This window comes from Talpa europaea (genome assembly GCF_964194135.1).
Source record: "Talpa europaea genome assembly, chromosome: 14".
Classification (NCBI taxonomy): domain Eukaryota; kingdom Metazoa; phylum Chordata; class Mammalia; order Eulipotyphla; family Talpidae; genus Talpa; species Talpa europaea.
In genome coordinates this window covers 28910543-28929895 of record NC_140082.1, presented here as the reverse complement: position 1 = coordinate 28929895, position 19353 = coordinate 28910543, and the positions used below count along the sequence as shown (strand labels likewise).

At 39.1% G+C, this 19353-nt stretch overlaps 1 protein-coding gene across 6 annotated transcripts in view; it reads right to left on the bottom strand.

The window, feature by feature from the left end:
• Positions 1-19353, bottom strand: part of FRMD4A (FERM domain containing 4A) — a gene marked incomplete at both ends in the record, with an annotated part of 535058 nt that overhangs the window by 196215 nt on the left and 319490 nt on the right. The window lies entirely within an intron of this gene.

Sequence of the window (19353 nt, the reverse complement as noted above, 5' to 3'; positions counted from 1 at the left end):
ACATAGGGTTAGGGAGCTTTGTTTTGAAAAAAGCTCAGCTCTTTTCAAAGAGTGGGATGGTACTCAGAGGCTTAGAAATAAAGATGGATAGAGAGAGGCAATGGACCTCAGAAGGAAAGGGTGACATCTACAGCAGGAGAGATCCATACCTTAAGTCTGCATGGTAACTTAAAAGGACACAGGTCATCTGATGGGCACTGTGCAGACACTGGATGGCGTTACTAAGTTCTGAGATTGTATCTAAGGCACAACAAAGAAGCTGGGGCTTTACCAGGAGGGATGGAATCTTTGACTTTAAAGTGGACCTCAAGTTCTTGGGCACTGACATCTCAGTGGCAAGGATGCTGGATGAGTGACTTTCTCTGTCTTGAGATACAATGTGAACTGGGGAAGAGTAAACAGTGAATTCCTGCCACCTTGGTGAGTGAGGAAGTAGTCAGATTAAAATGAGTTTAGAGAAGTAAGGTAATGTGACTTTTTCATGCCCAGAGTTGAAGAGCAAAATTAAACCCATGACACTAATAAAATTACCAGGTTCTTAACGCTGGAATCTTATTAGCTTTCCTAACAAATTTAGGGCATTGTGTAGGCAAAGAGGAAATTTCAGAAGAAGCTCAGATCTTAATCAAACTACCACTCACGGTGGTGAGATGGCTCCCACATATACCTTTGTTTATCTGTCCCCCTGAGGACAGGTGCCAATGGGGTTGGCGCAAAGTCTGGGCTGCATAATCCCTTCCTTGGATCAATAATATGGAACAGCCTTGGACTTCTGTTTGGAAGGCTCATGTGACCTTAAAAAAAAACCTCTTTAATTTTTGGTGCCCAGTTCTTCAAATTTAAAATGGGCCTGATGATAATATCTATCTCCAGTCTTATGAACAATATAGATTCCACACATGTTAAATTTTCAAAGCCATACAATTGCTAATTGATGGCTAACATTATTATGAATACACATTCTACACCAGACAGTGTAGAATTTGCCCATTTGTTCATCATAAGTTTCCTATGAGATTGAAACTACTTTATCCCTCTTTCACAGGTAAGGGGGTTTAAAAGGAGGAAGTAGCATGCTCAAGCAACTGTTAAATGTATTCAGTCCTAATGTCATCCTCTGAGACTTCAGCGCTATTTTATATGTTTGGCTACCAATATATTCTAAGGAAATATATTGGCAATCATCGTGATCGTGGCTTCAAATTTACTTTATAATCACTATTAATTTTGGCGTGACTCCCAGTTGGGGTTGAATGGCACCTGGGAGCTGAGAGTGAGCCGTATTATTGCATTAGCTTCTACCCTGCACCACAGTCAGAGGTGTGTATTCCATTTCTTATTTTTCTAGAGAATAACACAGGTATTTTTTCTTTCTATATTCCAACCAGATTTTAAGGCTAGAAAAAGACCCCTCTAGGGCAAAGTCAAGGATAAAGCGCTTGACTGGCTTTAAGTGAACACTATTATATTTTTATACCCAATCCTTTTTTCTCCTTATTCCCAGGTCAATTAAAGGGCACTATTGAACCACTTCAATCAAAAAGAAAAAATTCCTTCTCCTCTCTTGTTCTCACAGCAAGTACTTAAAACCATGGTCCCTGGGGTATATGAAGAAATCATCTAATAGCTGTGTTTTATTTGATTATTTTTTAAAACAGCAATGTCATTTTTTAATAGCTATGCTTTATAATCTTGTTATATTCTCATTACATTAGATTGTTGCTTATTATTTTTTCCTAGTTGGGAATCATGTTTAGACAGCCTCAATGCATGGCAACAAAACCTAGGCAAGTCTTTCTGAAACACAGACAAGAATCAATCAAAACATCACAAGCCAATTAATGTAATTTGGAGCCCCTGGAGTAGCTGGGTTACAGTTGAGTATCATAGTAGAAAATTGGTGGACATTTGGAAGTACACTCAAGTACAGAGGTTAGCTCTCACCAAACCCTTTCTGTGTATTTACTCAGTGATATATATTAATAACAATAGTTAGCACTTGGTTGGCACTTACAGTGCCCAGTACTGATTATGTGGTTTGCATACAATAACATTTAATCTTCTCAGCAGGTCCAATGAGGTTGGTGCTATTGTTAACCCCTTTTAGAGGGAAGGGGACTAAGGCACAGAGAGAGATTTTCTATCCCACATAGATCCTACAGATGACAAGTAGGCAGTTATCAAATGCCAGGGCAGCCTGACTTCAGAGTTGGTATTATTGACCCTTACATAGCTTACTTAGCAGTGGTTAAGTATTGGGGAACACTACAAGCTGTGGAGCACCCAGCACAGTCCAGCAGCAGGCACACGTTACCTGTTATTTATGTGTTGATCCATTGCCTCTTTACAAAAGGGAGTGAAGAAAAAAATAGTTGTGAAGTTCAGGGGCAAAAAGCTCCAGCAAATACTCCTTTTTTGGCTGTAACTTCTAATAATGTGAAGGCTTATAGGCAGGTGGAAAGCAGAAAGGATGGATTTAAACAATGAGCCAGGATGGGAATAAGAACTGCAGGACTTAAGAGAATACAGGCTCCTGTGCCCCAGGGAAGAAAGGCAAGTTAGTTCCTTGGAGCTGAAATAGGGCTGGAAGCTGTCATTCAGTGACAGCTTGTGATGTAATGATTTTGCCTGCTACCAAATAAAAATCAGACCTATCCCAAATTATAATTGCAAAGAAGTTATTATAATTCATATTATAAATAAGAAGAGTTTGATATAGCCAATTTCTAGGGTTCTGACTGCCTAGTATGAAACTGGTGAGCTATAACATTAGAACACAGGAGGAGATACCTGGGTAGAAAATTTAAGAAATGCTGGTAATAGCTTTACATAGAGGGCATTTAAACCTATAGGCATAGATGAGATGACCTAGGAAAGATAATGTGGGGAGAAAGGAGGGCGCAGGGCTTAGGTGTAAGGTAGTGGTTACAGATTTTAACCAGCACTAGGACTACCCAGAAGGCTGTTCAAACAGATCTGTGGGTCTCTCTACTCCCATTTCACCCCAGATTTTGATCCCTAGATCTGGGCCAGAGTATAAGAATTTGCTTTTCTAACAGGTGCCAGGAAGTTGATGTATCACTATTCTACTACTTTGGTCCTCAGTCTGCTCCAGGCACTCTGACCTGCTTGCCTGCTTTAGCCCCAGGGCCTTTGCACTTCCTTTTGCCTGCAGTATACTCCCCCATACAGACATCAACAGAAAGCAAGCCATTACCTTTTTCAAATCCCTGCTCAAACATCACCTTTATTAATGAGATCTTTTTGGACCACCCTTTTTTTTTTTTTTCATTTTTCAATACAAAGGAATGGGAAGGAGTTTTATTTCTTTTTCATCTGGGTTACTCAATTTTATGCACCGAATCACAGTGATCTATGACCATCGTTCTTAAAAATAGCAACTCTCCCACTCACCCTCCTGCGGCCATCACCCTTCTCCCGGTGCCCTTCCTGTTTTATTTTTCTCTGTTGTCCTTATCACCTTCTAACAGATGATACAACTTATTTACTAATGTGTCTTGTTTATTACTGTCTCTCTCTCAGGAGAGCAGGGATTTATGTCTGTTTGTTGATGGCTGACATTTTGAGCCTAGAACAGTCCCTGGCACATACGAAACATAATTTTTCTTTGAAGGGATTAATAAAAGGAATGAACAGTCTTGGGCATAGAATTGTGGTTTTAAGAACTTAATTCTTATGGAAGCCCTTCTAACCTCCATATATAAAATGAAATGTGATCATGTTCTCCATTCCAGAAAATTCTGCTCTAGCACCCATATTACAGTTAAAGGTCATATATCCATCAATAGGCACTAACTGGGCAGGGGTGGGGGGTGGGGGTAGGAATGCAGTAGTGAAGATGGAGGTAATCCCTTGTCCTCCTTTTGCTTACAACCTGGTTATAAGCAAACCTGGCTGCTTACTACCAGCCCCCTCCTGCTGTCCTGCTCATGCTCAGTCCTCCCAGCCAGCATCTCACTTCCCAGCAAAGGAAAATTTCATGCAAGAGCCTGTTGCATCTGCCTTCTTGCTTTTGCTCACACTGTACCTCTGCACAGAAGGCCTCCCTCCCCTCCCCTTCACCTGGCTAATTCTCCTCCTGCCAGCTTCTTCCCTGAGGCCCCCTCTCCAGTGATATGAAAGAGCTTGTGTGTATTTCTATGTAGCACTTTATTATAACCTGAATTCCACATTCTACTGGGAATTCTTCATGGATAGAAATCATGGCAATGCTTTGTTTTTGTTTTAAGAATCTTGCTTTCGTCTGAGTCCTCAAAATTTATTAATCCATACATGATGTATTTAATTCTGCTTTATCACTATCTTTTGGCCAAGCATTATGATAATTACCCAATAGATTTTTATAATTAAATCCATCCAGCTTGTAAAAAAGAGACAAGCGTCTGTGATGGTAGAAAACAGCCTTTGACCAGTTTTTATATGCAATTTCATATAATTGTCTTAATAAAGGCAGCCTAAACGATAGTCAATCTGAAGCTATAAGTGGGTTCTGTCTCAAAATGAGCTGGGGCCACTCGGTTTGCTGCAATGCCAACAGTTTGCTGCACAGTCCTGTTTTTTGGAATACCTGCACTTTCAGATTCCTAAAAGTGCTCATGGAGACCTAATATAAAAAACTCTTTGGGCCTCCCCTGGTGGCGCAATGGTTGAGCGCTAGGCTGCGAAGCTGCCCCAGCCTCTGCATCGCCGGTTTGATCCCCCGCAGGTGAGGGTCCCACATGGCACAACAGACCTCTCCTGCTGCCCGCTGCTCCCCTCAGCAGTGTATTTCGTCAGTCTGCCTGTTCTGCTCCCCGCTCTGGCTCTGGTGAATTCCCTCACCCTCCCGCGCTTCTGACTGTACCCAGTGCTTGTATAAATAAATAAATTAATTAAAAAAAAAAAACTCTTCGTTACCCAGCAGGTGTGATTTCTGTCCTGACACAGATGTCCTCCTATCTCTCCTCTTGGTCTACTTAGTAAATTCTACATTGTTTTGATGCCAGCATCCTGAAGCCTAAGGTTCTTTTCTTTAAGGTTATTTATATTTTATATGTTCTCTAGTATGCTCTTGGGAAGATTTTCACTGGTCTTTCGTTCTATTTCATCCCCTGTTTTACTCACTCAGAAATCCAAAACAAAGCAAATAAACATGGTGGCTGAGTAGTGACTCCTAGCAGAGGCCAGTATGCCTGGGTCAAGTTCAGTCTTGAGCTCTCAACAAAAGAAGGGACACACAGTAGAGGGAAAGGAAAGTATCTCCAGACTTTTAGATACTGCCTCCTGTGCTTTACAGAAGAAATCCCCCTGGATAACATAAGTTGGGATCAGCTGATAACAAGAACAGCAGTAACAACAACAATAATAATTATAGCAGCTATTCTTATTGAATGGTGTCAGGCACATTAGGTGTATCCTCTATCAACCTCATGGCAACACTACACAATAGATATTATTAGCTCCCATTGTATGGATCCAGAAATAGAGGTGCAGAAGCATTAAGTAACCAGCAAAAGTCCACACCCAAAAAGAGGCTGACTTGAATCTGAGTCTGCCTCCAAGACCTCCAAAGTGTATTCAAACCACTGAGGCTTAATTCCGAGTAAAAGCAGAAATTGGTCAATCAAAAAGCTCACAGAGAGGAGTCTCAGGATTGGTTTCTAGTGGCGTGAATGGTTCCAAGGGGATCTTGGAGAAAGGAATGGCAAGCAGGAAGCACCAAAGAAAATATGCAACTATGTAAATTGTAGCTACGGAAATTGTGGCTGTACCAGCTGCCCTCAGTCCTCAAAATCATCCCCAGAAAAGCAAGCTCTGTGGACACAAAGGAGTATTCCACAGTGATGCCAAGTCCAATGACAGGGCCCAGCTGAGTCATTGCTGGCCCCCATGTTGCTAAACTGTCATTATCCTTGCTATCTACTTTTATGTTTATTTAAGAATTCCCTTTATTTTCACTATGATCCTCGTGGACTATGACACAATCACATCTCCAATACTCTCCTCATTGCTATAGGAGATTTGAATAGGCCAATTGGAGTCTTTGGGTAGGGTGTTCCTCTCTGTTCATACAGCAGACTAAGACTAGGGAGTGTTATGATTCACTTTTTTGTCCAAAGAAGCAGAGAGTAATAATCTTAGTGGTTAGAAGTGCAGGCTATGGTGCCAAACTGCCTAGGCTTGACTCACAGGCCAATAACCTACTACTTGCATAACTTTAGGCTAACAAGTTCTAAACTTCTCTCAGGCTGAATTTCCAACTATGAGGATTTCCTATGCTACGAGGATGCATTGCTTAGTATTTAGAGTTTTTGGTACAGAGCATGTGTTTAATAAAACAAATGCATTAACATTCTTATTTGCATTATCTGTGGCAACTAAGGGCATGATATTGGCAGCTTTCGTCTCTCTGTAATCAATACCCGATTTGCCCACTTGTGTTAAATGTTGAGTCTGTGTTATGCTATTTAATGAGATCACAGGTGAGCTAAGTCCTATAAACCATAGAAAATATCCTTTTCCTAAGAAACTGTGTCCTCAATTTCATTCCTCTCCTCTGAGTGCCTTGCGTGACTTTTCCTTGGAGAGGGTATTCATATTGCTCAGTGTGATTAGCCAAGAGGGAGTCAAATCTACTTAAGTAATCCACAACTTCATCCAGCTATTGGGGTTATACTGTTTGCTTTAAATGGATGCTTCTGGGCATGACAATCAATCACAGCATGTACCCCTGAAGAGTTACTCTGTCTCATCCTCAGATGTTTTGTGCAGCAGATCCATGTCCACATGTGACCTTCTGATTCCCCTACCTGCTGACAACTTTGCAGCCCTAGATCACCCAGCAAGTCAATCACAGCACTAAGGAAAGTTACAAAGAGCCCAAAAAATTTTATTCCCTTTCTGGGAGCCTACCTTAAATTCTATGTTATATAAGAAAAAAAATCTGTAGAGAGAAATAGGAAATGAGCCAAATTTTGTAAATCTGTGTCATCTTCAGTTCAATGGGAAATCCAAGGTGGGTTACAGAGGAGATAAACCCAATGCTCTGTTCACACAGTGCCTGCAGGGCTGAGGTCTTACACACTGTTCACAGCAGCACTCTGAGGACTGAGGGTTTGTGGAAACCCTTCTGTTGGACAGATGAGGAGGGACTCAGCACCTGCTGGCTGGTCCAAGAGCTCCCAGTGAATTTGTGAGACATCGAGAATTAGAAATAGATACTTTCTTATGCTAGGTCATAAACATTGCTCCCTACTCTATCTACAGTATCTTCACAGGGCGGTCATAGGATGATGTATTCATAAGTTACTTTCTACACTCAAAAGTTACTGCCTGCAATACTGAGTTCCTTCTGATACAAAAGTACCTCTAATTCTATTCTTTTGAAGTGCTTCTTTAAAAAGTGCTTTAAAAAAGAAACATTACACACATTTCAGAAAATACATTAGAGTGTATAACTACCATTAAGATTGAATATTTGGCCTTACTCTAAACAACATTTCTTATTTTTATGAATGAGATATAATTGACATATCATTGTGTCCATTTAAGGTATACAATGTGTTGATTTGATAAATTTACATGTTGCGATTTGATTACCACCATGTCACTTCTATCATGTCCCATGATTATTATTTCCTTTTGTGGTGACAGCAATTAAGATCTAGTCTCTTAGGCAAGTTTGAAGTTTATAATACAGTATTGTCCAATATAATCAGTGTGCCTTGCAGTAGATGCTAGGACTTAATATGTTAGTTGCAAGTTTGTACCTTAAACAACATCTCTCTAACCCCCTGCCTCCCAGCCCCTGGGAACCACCATTTGGATTTTTGGATTCCATATATATATATATATATATATATGATATCATAAGGTACTGGTCTTTCTCAACCTGACTTGTCTCTCTTAGCATAATACCCTCAAGTTCCATATAAGTTGTCACAAATAGTAAACCCTCTTTCTTAGTGATAGAGGGGGTAGGTGGGGCTATCTGCCATACCCCAGTGTCCTCAAGTTGCTATATATCATCTCCATGTCTTTTTCCTTGGTTCATTGACTACATGTAAGTAGTCAGAAACAGTATATACTATTTTGTGTGCTTTTAAACTGTACAGATGCTGTCAGAACTGATGTAATATTTTTCATAAGTTATTTTTCATTCAACATAATGTTTTTTGAGATTTATGAATATCAAACATGTTAGATTTAGTTTATCTATTTCACTGCATTGTGCAAAGAGACCACAGGCTATTTACCTATTCCCCCACTTTTCACAAGCTACTTCTAAGTTATCATAATTACAATCAAGCAGGACTTTCCTTAACATTTCCTCTTCCTGGCCTCTCAGTTAATCCTTCGTTCAACAATGTTCCTTTAATATCCACTTCACTTTTTCCCATATTCCTTTAGATTTTCACTCAGTTGGTATTGGGATTGCCAGCTAAAATACAGGACAGCCAGATAATTTGAATTTCAGATAAACAAGGAGTAAATATAAATAAATATATAGTATAAGAGTGCCCCAAATAGAAAGGGGACTTATTGATACTTAGAAAATCTTGCAGATTATCTGGAATTAAAATTTAAGTGGAGGTCTGGTATTTTTTTAAAAAGATTTATTTATTTATGCATACAAGAAATGGGGTGTAGGCCAGAGGTGGGGGGGGTGTGAGAGGATTCACCAGAGACAGAGTCGGTAGCAAAATGAGAGGATCTACTGAAATACACTGCTGATGGGAGTAGCGGGCAAGACAGAAGAGATCTGCTGTGCCATGTGGGTTAGCTCCCTGGCTAGCCCGGGATGGAACTTGTGCTGCAGAGGCTGGCAATAGTTTGACAGCATTGTGTCTTTAAGTCCTGTGCCACCTGGGAGGCCCCTAGGTCTGGTATTTTTACTTACATCTCTACTTCTCTATGAGTTCACCCCTGTCCATCCTCTAACGTTTTAAATCCCTTTCTCAATATGGCCTATTCTCCTCGGTTTTATATTTCTTCATAGCACTTATCATCAATTTACTTGCTATATATTTTCCTTATCTATCATGCATATTTTCTGCCACCCTTCTTTAGGATGTAAGCTCCTAAAATTATATGTGGAACATAGCATGTGCTCAATAAATATTTGCTGAATGAATGAATAAATGGAAGAATGTAAAGACCCTCTTTGTATATATTTCCTTAATACATGTCTGAGAATTTCTTTAAACACTTGGAAATGGAATTGCTTTTCACAGGGTGTGTATCTTTACTAGAAGTTGCCAATTTGCTATTCAAAGTAATTCAACTAATTTCCATTCTCATTAGCAATGTGTAAAGGACCCATTTCCTTATACCCACAGTGCCTTTCTCTCTCTCACTTCCTTTAAAAATGGAATATTTAAAATTCTTATAACAACAGTAACAATTAGCACAGAAATATAAGATTCCCAGTAGTAAACTAGTGAAGCACAACTAGCAAGTTAATATTAAACAGCAATTGTTAATCCCAAAGGTGTCAGATGCTATGGGTGTTATTAAAAAGATGGGTTAAATATTACAGACATGCAAATATTCCTGGACCACAGTGACTCTTGTGCAAGGAAACAAAGATTGAACACATCTTTCACTACTGCAGTGACACTGAGACATCCATTAGAAACTTTCTGAAGAAAAACTACCTTATTAGTATTTTCCCACTAAAAAAGAAGACGTGTTGGCTCAGCATCACGAAATGGAAATGTACAAAAATTTCATGGCCTGTTCTTTAAGATCAGACCCAGAATTCTGAGAAACATGAAACTTATATGAAGAGAGAAAAACTGATAAAATCCTTTGTTAACAATATGGTCAATGTCTTTTAGCCACTGATGAACTTAGATGTAGTCAAAGATGAACTCAAAATTATATATATATGTATATATAAATATGCCATAATATGTATATGATAAGTGATTACAAAGGTATGTGTATATATTTAATAAACTGTGATCAGAGGATGCAAAATCACACATTTTAATGGGTTCTTAATGCATTTGTGACTAGACATGAAATAGGCTGCAGTCTACAAATGACCACAGTCTCATATTTCACTGTGTCCAGGTCTTTGGTAATGTGATTGTGAAGGATATCTAGAGGTGAAGGTTGTTTCCCTTTCTTTTAAATCTGGACTGGGCTTCTGACTTGCTTAGTGAATAAAATTCAGAAGCGAAAATATGTCAGATTACAACTGAACCCTAAGAGGTCTTTCATATGTCCATATAACCTCTTGGAACTCTGCCTCTCTGCTCTGTGGCCAAGCCGGGGCTGGCCTGCTGTAAGATTTGAGAGCAAGCAGATCAAAGCTGAGTCAGCTGAGTTGTCCCAGCTGAGGCTGAGACAGGTGATTTAGGCAGCCAAGATGGGCGAAGTCACCTGCTTTACTTGGCAGTTGAGCATAGATGCATGAGGGAGACAGGAATAGCTGCCTTGCTGCACCCAGCCTAGGTTATGGACACACACAATCCCGAGTTAAACAAATACTGGTTGTTTTAAGCCATTCAACTTTGCAGTGATTTGTTATCCAGCGGTGGTTAACTGATGCACAGGTTAATTTGGTTGTTCATGGTACAGAAAGTTAATTTCTTTGTTTTTCTCTTTTGCTATATATAGGCTGATGGGATTTGCAAAGAATTTTATGGTAAAACAAACTGGTAATTTTTTACAGCAAAATATGAGAATAATTTACTGAGCACCATAGTAACTGGGACCAATAAACAATTGTGTTCATAGCTGGACACTGGCTGTGGCAGACACACGGCTGCATCACACCGTTTCATCCTGTGTGTCCACCAGGGGCCATGGCATCATTCACCAAGAACTGTCTATTTTTAAACCTGAAGGAATTTCATGACAAAAATGCAGTGGTTTAAAATCTTATCTTTTAAGGAGATTTGTAAGGAAATGAAAAGTACTGCTCAAATTTGAGTTTTTATTTTTTATCGCCTTCTGAAAATAGTTTTTTTCCTCAACCAAGGTGACTTATTAGTTTTCTTCATAGAAAAAAAATTTAAAAACCCTAATTACAACTTTTAAAAAGCCAAATAAATTAATTCAAGAATAATGAAGTGTGATTCAAGGCTAAACTTTCATGGTTAACCAGTGCTCAGCAAGGAAATTAATTTTTTTTTCCTGCATATGGGATCACTTCTATAAAAAGAAATTCTACAAATGAATGTGAAAAGTTGATGGAGAACAATAAATTGCTAATAGCCCTAAGTTTGTTTCAGGCTATAAAAACAATCATGTGGGGATTTAATAAAAAAAAAAATACCCTTGGTCATCTGCTTCCCTGAAAAAGTCTTAGATCCTCAAGAATTTTAAGGAAATTAACTAGTGGGTAGAAACCTTCTCCATTTACCATATGAAATAGTTTTTTTTTTCTTGATATTTTCAGTTGCAGAAACTTAAACATGCTCCATAGTTTAGTAGCATCCCAGGGAATCTCTAAGGATTATGCTGGCATAGCATGTAAAGCGGGGGGAAGGAAAATATTGTCATTTCTGTCTACATACTTATGGGTGTCCTGGTCTTCACAAAGCTGAGACACCAAAACAGAGAGGAGGAAACTCTCTGGACACTGAAACTGACAGCTTTAGTTCTTTTCACTTTTCTTAAATACAGTTCAGCTTTCCAAAACAAATAAGCACCATTTCTCATTTTCAGTTTTCCTTTTTTCCCTGATGGTAATTATTGAAATAATTTACATCATATGAAAGAAGCAAGATTTATGAGGGATGTAAGATAAATTATGAGACTGAAGGGAAGCATCCCACAATAACAAGTGTTGGTGAGGATAGGGAGAAATTGGAACTTTCATACATTGCTGGTAGGAATGTAAAATAGGGAAGCTACTTTGGAATACTGTCTGGCAAGCCCTCAAAATGCTAAACATAGAATGATTCTATGATTCACTCCTACTGATAGATATTTACCCAAGAGAAATGAAAACATACATGCCACAAAAACCTACACATGAATGCTTATAGCAATACTAGTTATAATAGGCAAAATGGAAACAAATATCCATTGACTGATGAATGAATAAAATGTATCATATCCATGCAATGAAATATTATTCAGCAATCAAAAGAAATTAAGTACTGACACGTTACATGAAGCATGAACACATTTGCACATGAAAAAAGTCAGATAGAAAATACAATGTATTGCATGATATTAATTGTCCAAAATAGACAAAATAGGCATATAAAAAAGGAAATCAGTGGTTGCCTAGGTTTGATGGGGATGGGTGATTGCAAGTTTGTGTTTGGGGTATTAATGGGTACAGAGATTCTTTTGGGGGGTGATGAAATGTTCTAAAATTGGGTTCTATTACTCTGCGAATATACTAAAAATCACTGAATTGCAAACTTTAATGGGTGAATTGTACGGTATGTGAAGCATAAGCCTTCTGCTTTCATTAGGGTCAGTATATCTAGGTTCTGCCGTATGTCTTTGCTCTTCTCTGCCTTCATTCTGGAAGAATTCTATAATTGTAACAGAGAGTCTGGAGACACTCAAATAGGTATCTAGCTAAATCTCACTAAGTATATCATCCCCATTTATTCATGTAGCAAACACTTATTTAGACCCTACAACAGGCCAGGCATTTTATATATATACCTAGAGTTCATGAACAAAATACACCCCTTTTCGCTAGGGCTACTAGGCAGAGTACTTTAACTTCAGTGAAACATTTATAAAGTAGCTCATGATATACTTGTAGAGAAGATGGAAAATATATTTTTACCCATAGATGGGCTCATAACTAGCAATATAGCCATACACATATTGAACATCAATTAATGAAATAACATAGTAGATAATGAGTAAATGTAGCCAGTGCCCAAAAGCCTGTAATGGTGCTGATATTTTAACTTTATGAACAGTATGGTCAATTAATATTATTGGTTAATAATATCAATAATCAATGGCATTTAATATTGTTAACAATGAGAGTTGTAGCCTAAGTGCCTCATTGGGCTCTGTTTGTATACTATAGGGCCTTGTTCCTGGTTATGTGCTGAAACTATTTTTAATAATTTCTTGGCTGAATTTATGTAGAACTCTTAGCAAAGTTTTTAATAACAAAAACTTGAAAAGAGGATTAAAAGTTATATTCAACATGATCTGAGAAGAGAGGAGGGTGGATTTAACAATAGGGAAATTAGGTTTAACAAAACCGATAAAGCAAATCATATTTTAAAAAGGCATTCTGAATTTAACTGACAGCCAGGTTACTCGGAGCCTAAAGTGTCATACCATGGACCCAAACTTAGCCCAACATAAGAATATAAAATAAATCACAGTGTTCTTGACAAGGCCATCCAGAAGACCAATATACTCAGAAAATACATGAATTACTATGTTCAGTCTCATGGGCTATATTTTAAAATGAATGTTTGCAAATTTATGTCAAGATGAGAGCAATTAAGATGGGAAAGCATTCAGGCTCAACATTCAATGGTTGAAAGGAATGATGATGTTTAGAGCCAGAAAGAATAGCACAAGTGAAGGCAGAGCCAGCTGCCTGGAGAGCTGTTCTCTGCAAGACTGCTCGTGTTAAGTACTGTGCAAGAAACTAGGACCACAAGAGAGAAGGAGGTTAGTAAAGGATAAAAGCACAGATTTTACAGTCACGGTAGGAGGGCTTTGTGTAACTCAGAGCTGCCAATCAGGGAATGGCTCCCAATCCTGGCTTGTCCTGCAGAAACCCCGCAGCACCTGTATCCTGCAGTGGTGGGAAGCCCTGCCCAGGATGGACTGTTGAACTCTGACCTCGAGCTCCCTTCGACTCTAGGAGTCAGGGAGTAAGCACCACCAAACAAGAGTTCCAGTTGGGTGGTTGGCTCAGACACTGTGGGTTCCAAACACTAGTAATTTATATTCAGAAAACAAACACCACATTGTCTGAGTGTAAGCACCACTGAAGGCATGGACTTGGAGAAATAAACCATATCTGGAGTGGAGTTGACTGCAGATAAATCTAAAAGGCAAATGTCCCCAAGACAGGCACGTGCTTTTAGTTTATTCAGTACAGCACCCTCTGTGGCTGCCTGACCTGGCTTGACCCTATTTAGAACTTCAAACCCTGAGTCCTTTAGAAGGTTTCATCCCATCCTCTTTCCCCTGTGGATTACTTCAGGGAGCCCCTCTCATTTCTGAACTGCCCACTCCATTCTGTCTGGTCATAGATGCTGTAGGCTGTTGACTCTGGTTTTGCTTTCTGCCCTCTCTCTGGGTTTTTCTGGTAGACCCCCTAACTTCCTAAGGCTGCCTTCCCCCAGTTCCTCAACCTCACTGCTCCTCTGGCTCCATATCTGTTTTGGTGGGTTAAACCTTGCTTATTTTCCCCCTGGATTTTAAGGATTTTAGCCCAAGTCAAGGCTTTTAATGTTCCGGAAGGAAGGTCTAAGAGGTGTGTCGCTGGCACTCACCTACCCCACCAACAGTGTCAATTACTATCTTCAGACACTTAAGAGTGTATATTTCATTTAATTCCCATAGTGACATTTCAGAGTCAGAGTTATGACCATTTTTTAGAAGACTAGGGTCCAGAGGCTACTCACTTGCCCATGCTTAGTCACTGAGCAGTTGACCTAGAACTTAAACCTCTATCTGCTTCCCAAACCTGTTTTTCTCTAGTTTTGAATCAGTACCTTGTTAAAATTTAGCCAGGTCTTTTGCAAATGATTGTTTCTCTTTTGTTTGCTTGTTTTCAGGGGATGAAGAAAAATATTCCACTTATTTAAAAAAAAAAAAAAGCCCATGATCAAACTTTGGTTGAGAACATTTAAAATGAAAGCTTATATTTGACAAATTCGCTTTGAGGTTTTATACTTGGGTCATTTTAAGTAGAGAAAGAAGTGCTATGTTATGCTAAGTGATATAAGTCAGAGAGAACAAATACCATATGATACCCCTTATATGTGCAGTAAAAATATAACTGAATTTATAGATACAGAGGACAGATTGATGGTTTCTAGAAGTGGGGGGGGGGTTGGGATTAAGCAAGATAGGTAAAGGGAATCAAAATCTACAAACTTCCAGTTAAAAAATAAGTAAGTTATGGGATATGATCTACAGCATGGTGACTATAGTTAATAATATTGTATTGCATCCTTGAAAGTTGCTAAGAGAGTAGATCTAAAAATTTTGGTCACACACACACAAATTTGTAACTATGCATAGTGATGAATTTTCACTAGACTTATTGTAGTGATCATTTCCCAATATATACAAATGGAGTCATTATGTTCTATACCTGAAAGTACTATAATATTCTATGTCAGTTATATTTTAAATCAAAAAATTATCTCTACAGATATACTGAAGTTTTAGCTCTCAAAATTTAATTTAAATCATGAATGAAATTTTAAAAAATTTCAGTATAGTAAGGCTGACTCATACTTTCTGATAAAGATACTCATCACCAGAAGTGACTTCAGTTTGATGAATACTAAGTCAAAAAATGGCCCAGAGGACAAATGTAAGCAGCACCAAGTGTGGCAGGAAGAGCAGCTCCATATCTGATGTGTATTCAAGACTGATAAATACAGGGCGTATAAAGAGGGTTATGCCCAGATTTTATTTTACCCATTTCTTTACACTTGTTGTATTTGAATACACTTCACAGATTTTATTTAATAGTAAACACACACTGTATGTCTGTTTCCCCTTGGGAGTAAAAGAAAAACAAACCTAGAAATTGTAAATATCAAACCCCAGCAACCCTGAGCAGATACAACTACACCATCACAGAGCCCATGTTCCCTGTTGGCAGGAATGGCACAGATGGTCATTCTCCATGTTACCAGGCAGAGGGCACAGGAGTTCCAGACCAGAGCCAGGCACCATGCTCACCGGGGGAGGACTCTAGTTCAGGAATTTATTTGCTTTCAGACTCTAAGTTTTATCATCAATAAAATGGTGGTTATGGAAATCTCAGAGGACCACACAGAGGCTCAAATAAAGACATGAGAGTATATAGTAAAGTAGAAGGCACTCTACACAAAAATGAAAAAACAAATAAAGTTTAAAAAAAGTGTAGCAAATGCTTCAGGTTTATACACACAGACACACACACACACGCATGCACACATACACACAGGGTCAATAAATTTAAAAAAATAGCAACGTGGTGGAAGAATATTTGTTTGGAAACCCTAAGCAGCTTTTTAAACTTTAAATTGCAACGATATCGCCACATGAACAGCTGACCTGGCTCATATAACATGAGAGAGCATCAAAGAAGCACTGTAACTCCAGTAACCATCTCCCACCGACACGAGTCCCTCCTACTTATTAGAAGGGGAACAGATTTTCAACGTAGTAAGAGTTTACACCGATTGAAGAAAGCCTTCCAGGGTGAAGCAACCATGGAGTCTCTCTGAATCTCTGTGCAATGTTTGATGAGAAAAAACAGGCATTTTAATATTTTCCTAACATTGAGGCATTCTGCATATTTTTTTGTGTGTGAAAGCAAAACTATGTGGCTACTGACTCAATGCTATACTTTGTATCCAAATGTTTGGGGCCTCTTGGGACAATACTGCAGACTTGTCCTCAAATCTAAGAGGAGATTCTTTAACTGAACACCTGCAATGCCGCTTTCACCTGCTCTCCTACCTGATTATTTGGAGTGTACTGGACTTGTTCATCCTCAATGCAGACATTTCAAATGATTATAGGAATTCTTTCTAGGATACCTCCTTTGGCTGCACCCCAATATGGACACATTTTCAGAACCAGAGTTTTAATATTGAAGACGTGTTGGAAAACCAACCAGTGTATTTAAGGAGTACATCCCTGACATTGCTTGGAGGTCAGGGGTGAAACCCTGGGTTCTCTCATGGAGCATTCTGTTTCAGACAAACACCCTTCATTATTATTCTCCAGAATGTTCACACACATTGTGTCTCTTGGATCTGGGAGTCAACTTAGTATTCAACCCTATGTTTTCATTGTCCCTTTTGAATCCTGCAGCTCTCAAATTTGGACCAAGGATGTGTAGGACCTTCAGTGGGAAGTAGTAACCAGCACTGAATCTGTTCTTACTGTGTGTCAGGCACTGTGCCAAGCTCTTTATTTTTCTTTATTCATGCAATCCTTGTAACATCTTCATTTTACATTAAGGAGTAGAGTCAGAGCTGGTGAGTGGCAGAAGAGAAACCCCAACTAAGGCAGTGCCCCCCTGTGCCACTTGATTACTCCATAGTGTTACATATCCCTAGCAACCGCAGTCTCATGTTAAAAATATAGAAATTTTATATGGTGACAGCTATGGAATGTACTATGTCCCTTCTGAATTCATATGTTGAAGTCCTAACTCCCAATGGCATGGGCGGGGGGTGTCTGAAAGGTGATTAAGGTTAGATGGGGATGAGGCTCCTGTTATAGGACTAGTATCCTTGTAAGAAGGGGAGGAGACAACAGAGCTTCTTTCTGCCGTGTGAGGACTCAGGGAGAGTGGCTGTCTGGAAGCTAGGAAGAGGGCCCTCATCTGATACCAAATCCGCCTACTCCTATCTGGAACTGTGAAATAAAAATGTCTTCCACTCAGATTCGGACACTGTGTTACAGCAGCCTGCACGACTAAGACAGTGCTGGTGCATTTGTCTCTCCCTCATCTTGGTGATATACAGTGAAGAATAAAAAAATCAGAGTACTATGAGAGTTAGCAAACTCGCAATGGTCTTGAAGATCAGTGTTAATGCTGTATAGCCAAGGTAAAGGAATTTTACAGAGCCAGAAAATTTAAGAATATGTGGTACACCTTCCTTACTTTATGGAAGAAAGCAGAGCAGGAAGTGTAAGTGACTTGCTCTGTGTCACACAGAGGTGAGTGCCAGAAATAGACAGATGGTTGTTTATTTTCTGTCTATAAGGTAGTTTCTACCAACCAGCAGACTACCTAGGAGTAAAAAGTCCTCATTCTTTCTAATTCCCAGTTTCCTTTTCTCAACATAGTTGGTAAAATTGCTGTTTTATTATTTATATTTTATAATGGAAAGATCACATTGTGTCTTACTAGAAAAAGCCAAAATACAAGCCACAATTAGAATCATATGATACCAGTTTAAAATTATTTACAGATCAATTATTTATTTACAGATCAAAATTATTACAGATAAATAAGTTTAGTGTGTTGTAATTTTTCCCTCTTTCTAGGATATAGTTAGCAGATCTGAATCATCCCAATGAGACATGTGACAGAAAGGTTGACTCCTCCTGCCCTGCCTGTCTATTTATGACTTCTTTACACTATAGTAATTGTCAGAAGTGAACAGACTGCAGCTCAACAGAAGGACTGATTTGCTATCCAGTATTATAACCAACAGTGAGTAGTTCATTCTTTGGTTAAATTATGCTTCTGGAAAGTGAGAAAATGGGATAAAAATGTATTTCCTCCATAATGATAACCTAGGGTATTTTCTTGAAAGAAATAACAAGGAATGTGCATTTTGGACACACACACAAAACCTCCCCAGTGGCACAAGGGTTAAGTGCCTCGCTGTGAAGCTGTCCACAGCCTCTGCAGCGCGGGTTCGATTCCTGGCTGGCCAGGGAGAAACCCACATGGTGCAGCAGACCTCTCCTGCCTTGCCTGCTGCTCCCCTCAGCAGTGTCCTCGGTCCATCTACCTGTTTTGCTCCTCACTCTGTTTCTAGTGAATTCTCTCACCCTTCCACGCCTCTGACTGTACCCCACTTCTTGTATAAATAAATAAATCTTTAAAAAAAAAAAAGACTCCAGAGTGGGAGCTTTATGTAAGTGAGACTTTCCAAGGGCAATTTTATCAAAAATGTATATCTTTGAATTGTAGAAGCATCCACACATGTTTTCTTGAAGGTGATATTGAACTAAATTAGGATTTTCCTTTCATCTTAAGGGAACCTACAGGCTATACGGCCTGGCTTTCATTTAGCATACGCTCCCTGCAGCAGTCAGAGCAATCCTTGAAAATCATAAGCCAGATCACATCGTGCTTCAGCTCAAATGCCCTCAAGATTTCCCATCTAATTAAGGGTGAAATCCAAAGTGTGTGCACCAGTCTAAAAAATGAACATTATTTGGAAAACCTTCTTTCTACTCCAATTCATCTCCTTCCGCTAGGTTTCCCTTCCAATCCCTTAACCATCACTGCACAGGCCTAGCTTATACCCCATCACATTGACTGTTCCCTCTGCCTGGAACTTTCTTCCCACAAATATAATTTCTTGGCTCATATAGGACTTCACCGAAAGCAAAACTGTCCTTGATCACCAGCCTAAATGACCTCTTCCCTGCTGCTGCTCTTCTGTCCACCTCAGCTGCTCTGCTTTTGACATTGACCAT